Here is a 5,085-nt window from a genome sequence, read left to right as displayed (position 1 = left end):
TATAGCACACGAATATATGGGAATCGGGCGGAATTCTAGTTTTTTGGCCGTAAAATGCAAAATAACGAGGAACGGCCATGGCGGGGAGGTGACTATGGTTCCTTAGGTCGTATTTGATGGCCCAGAATAATTTTAGGCGATCGGGGTCCGGGGTCCCGGACCCACTCGGAAGGCGTGGGTTATAGCACACGAAAATATGGGAATCGGGCGGAATTCTAGTTTTTTGACCGTAAAACGCAAAACAACGAGGAACGGACATGGCGGGGAGGTGACTATGGTTCCTTAGGTCGTATTTGATAGCCCCAAATAATTTTAGGCGATCGGGGTCCGGGGGCCTGGACCCACTCGGAAGGCATGGGCTATAGCCCCCGAAAATATGGGAATCGGGCGAAATTCTAGTTTTTTGCCGTAAAATGCAAAACAACGACGAACGACCACGGCTGGGCGATGACTATCGTTCCTTTGGTCGTATTTGATGGCTCAGAATATTTTTAGGCGATCGGGGTCCGGGGGGACCGGACCCACTCGGAAGGCGTTGGCTATGGCACACAAATATATGGGAATCGGGCGGAATTTTAGTTTTTTGGCCGTAAAACGCAAAACAACGAACGAGGAACGGCCATGGCGGGGCGGTGACTATGGTTCCTTAGGTCATATTTGATAGCCCAGACATATTTTAGGCGATCAGGGTCCGGGGGGCCCGGAACCCACTAGGAAGGCGTGGGTTATAGCACACGAATATATGGGAATCGGGCGGAATTCTAGTTTTTTGGCTGTAAAATGCAAAATAACGAGGAACGGCCATGGTGGGGCGGTGACTATGGTTCCTTAGTTCGTAATTAATCCCTGGACCCACTCGGAAGGCATGGGCTATGGCACACGAATATATGGGAATCGGGCGGAATTCTAGTTTTTTTTTCGTAAAACACAAAACAACGAGGAACGGCCACGGCTGGGCGGTGACTATGGTTCCTTTGGTCGTATTTGATGGCTCGGAATATTTTTAGGCGATCGGGGTCCGGGAGGACCAGACCCACTCGGAAGGCGTTGGCTATGGCATACAAATATATGGGAATCGGGCGGAATTTTAGTTTTTTGGCCGTAAAACGCAAAACAACGAGGAATGGCCATGGCGGGGCGGTGACTATGGTTCCTTAGATTGTATTTGATAAACCGGAAATATTATAGGCGATCGGGGTCCGGGAGGCCCGTAACCCACTAGGAAGGCGTGGGCTATAGCACATGAATATATGGGAATCGGGCGGAATTCTAGTTTTTTGGCCGTAAAACGCAAAATAACGAGGAATGGCCATGGCGGGGCGATGACTATGGTTCCTTAGGTTGTATTTGATAACCCGAAAGTATTTTAGGCAATCGGGGTCCGGGAGGCCCGGAACCCACTAGGAAGGCGTGGGCTATAGCACACGAATATATGGGAATCGGGCGGAATTCTAGTTTTTTGACCGTAAAACGCAAAACAACGTGGAACGGCCATGGCAGGGAGGTGACTATGGTTCCTTAGGTCGTATTTGATGGCCCCGAATAATTTTAGGCGATCGGGGTCCGGGGGCCTGGACCCACTCGGAAGGCATGGGCTATAGCACACGAAAATATGGGAATCGGGCGAAATTCTAGTTTTTTGCCGTAAAATGCAAAACAACGACTAACCACCACGGCTGGGCGGTGACTATGGTTCCTTTGGTCGTATTTAATGGCTCGGAATATTTTTAGGCAATCGGGGTCCGGGGGGACCGGACCCACTCGGAAGGCGTTGGCTATGGCACACAAATATATGGGAATCGGGCGGAATTTTAGTTTTTTGGCAGTAAAACACAAAACAACGAGGAAGGGCCACGGCTGGGCGGTGACTATGGTTCCTTTGGTCGTATTTGATGGCTCGGAATATTTTTAGGCGATCGGGGTCCGGGGGGACCAGACCCACTCGGAAGGCGTTGGCTATGGCATACAAATATATGGGAATCGGGCGGAATTTTAGTTTTTTGGCCGTAAAACGCAAAACAACGAGGAATGGCCATGGCGGGGCGGTGACTATGGTTCATTAGATTGTATTTGATAACCCGGAAATATTATAGGCGATCGGGGTCCGGGAGGCCCGTAACCCACTAGGAAGGCGTGGGCTATAGCATATGAATATATGGGAATCGGGCGGAATTCTAGTTTTTTGGCCGTAAAACGCAAAATAACGAGGAATGGCCATGGCGGGGCGATGACTATGGTTCCTTAGGTTGTATTTGATAACCCGAAAATATTTTAGGCAATCGGGGTCCGGGAGGCCCGGAACCCACTAGGAAGGCGTGGGCTATAGCACACGAATATATGGGAATCGGGCGGAATTCTAGTTTTTTGACCGTAAAACGCAAAACAACGAGGAACGGCCATGGCGGGGAGGTGACTATGGTTCCTTAGGTCGTATTTGATGGCCCCAAATAATTTTAGGCGATCGGGGTCCGGGGGCCTGGACCCACTCGGAAGGCATGGGCTATAGCACACGAAAATATGGGAATCGGGCGAAATTCTAGTTTTTTGCCGTAAAATGCAAAACAACGACTAACGACCACGGCTGGGCGGTGACTATGGTTCCTTTGGTTTTATTTAATGGCCCAGAATATTTTTAGGCGATTGAGGTCCGTGGGGACCGGACCCACTCGGAAGGCGTTGGCTATGGCACACAAATATATGGGAATCGGGCGGAATTTTAGTTTTTTGGCCGTAAAACGCAAAACAACGAGGAACGGCCATGGCGGGGCGATGACTATGGTTCCTTAGGTTGTATTTGATAACCCGGAAATATTTTAGGCAATCGGGGTCCGGGAGGCCCGGAACCCACTAGGAAGGCGTGGGCTATAGCACACGAATATATGGGAATCGGGCGGAATTCTAGTTTTTTGGCCGTAAAATGCAAAATAACCAGGAACGGCCATGGCGGGGAGGTGACTATGGTTCCTTAGGTCGTATTTGATGGCCGAGAATAATTTTAGGCGATCGGGGTCCGGGGGGACCGGACCCACTCGGAAGGCGTTGGCTATGGCACACAAATATATGGGAATCGGGCGGAATTTTAGTTTTTTGGCTGTAAAACGCAAAACAACGAGGAACGGCCATGGCGGGGCGGTGACTATGGTTTCTTAGGTCGTATTTGATAGCCCAGACATATTTTAGGCGATCAGGGTCCGGGGGGCCCGGAACCCACTAGGAAGGCGTGGGTTATAGCACACGAATATATGGGAATCGGGCGTAATTCTAGTTTTTTGGCCGTAAAATGCAAAACAACGAGGAATGGCCATGGTGGGGCGGTGACTATGGTTCCTTAGGTCGTATTTGATCCCTGGACCCATTCGGAAGGCATGGGCTATGGCACACGAATATATGGGAATCGGGCGGAATTCAAGTTTTTTGGCCGTAAAACGCAAAACAACAAGGAACGGCCATGGCGGGGCGGTGACTATGGTTCCTTAGGTCATATTTGATAACCCGGAAATATTTAAGGCGATCGGGGTCCGGGAGGCCCGGAACCCATTAGGAAGGCGTGGGCTATAGCACAAGAATATATGGGAATCGGGCGAAATTCTAGTTTTTTGGCCGTAAAACGCAAAACAACGAGGAACGGCCATGGAGGGGCGGTGACTATGGTTCCTTAGGTCATATTTGATCCCCGGACCAATCGGAAGGCATGGGCTATGGCACACGAATATATGGGAATCGGGCGGAATTCTAGTTTTTTTGCCGTAAAACACAAAACAACGAGGAACGGCCATGGCGGGGCGGGGACTATGGTTCCTTAGGTTGTATTTGATAACCCAAAAAAAATGTTAGGCGATCGGGGTCCGGGAGGCCCGGAATCCACTAGGAAGGCGTGGGCTATAACACACGAATATATGGGAATCGGGCGGAATTTTAGTTTTTTGGCCGTAAAACGCAAAATAACGAGGAACGGCCATGGCGGGGAGGTGACTATGGTTCCTTAGGTCGTATTTGATGGCCCAGAATAATTTTAGGCGATCGGGGTCCGGAGTCCCGGACCAACTCGGAAGGCGTGGGCTATAGCACACGAAAATATGGGAATCGGGCGGAATTCTAGTTTTTTGACCTAAAACGCAAAACAACGAGGAACGGCCATGGCGGGGAGGTGACTATGGTTCCTTATGTCGTATTTGATAGCCCCGAATAATTTTAGGCGATCGGGGTCTGGGGGCCTGGACCCACTCGGAAGGCATGGGCTATAGCCCCCGAAAATATGGGAATCGGGCGAAATTCTAGTTTTTGACCGTAAAACGCAAAACAACGAGGAACGGCCATGGCGGGGAGGTGACTATGGTTCCTTAGGTCGTATTTGATGGCCCCGAATAATTTTAGGCGATCGGGGTCCGGGGGCCTGGACCTATTCGGAAGGCATGGGCTATAGCACATGAAAATATGGGAATCGGGCGAAATTCTAGTTTTTTGCCGTAAAATGCAAAACAACGACGAACGACCACGGTTGGGCAGTGACTATGGTTCCTTTGGTCGTATTTGATGGCTCGGAATATTTTAGGCGATCGGGGTCCGGGGGGACCGGACCCACTCGGAAGGCGTTGGCTATGGCACACAAATATATGGGAATCATGCGGAATTTTAGTTTTTTAGCCGTAAAACACAAAACAACGAGGAACGGCCATGGCGAGGCGGTGACTATGGTTCCTTAGGTCGTATTTGATAGCCCAGACATATTTTAGGCGATCAGGGTTCGGGGGGCCCAGAACCCACTAGGAAGGCGTGGGTTATAGCACATGAATATATGGGAATCGGGTGGAATTCTAGTTTTTTGGCCGTAAAATGCAAAACAACGAGGAACGACCATGGTGGGGCGGTGACTATGGTTCCTTAGGTCGTATTTGATCCCTCGATCCACTCGGAAGGCATGGGCTATGGCACACGAATATATGGGAATCGGGCGGAATTCAAGCTTTTTGGCCGTAAAACGCAAAACAACAAGGAACGGCCATGGCGGGGCGGTGACTATGGTTCCTTAGGTCGTATTTGATAACCCGAAAATATTTAAGGCGATCGAGGTATGGGAGGCCCGGA

Source organism: Nicotiana tomentosiformis, unplaced genomic scaffold (assembly GCF_000390325.3).
Source record: "Nicotiana tomentosiformis unplaced genomic scaffold, ASM39032v3 Un00010, whole genome shotgun sequence".
NCBI classification, from domain to species: domain Eukaryota; kingdom Viridiplantae; phylum Streptophyta; class Magnoliopsida; order Solanales; family Solanaceae; genus Nicotiana; species Nicotiana tomentosiformis.
The sequence above is the reverse complement of the archived record's forward strand: the minus strand, read 5'-3'. Positions refer to the sequence as shown.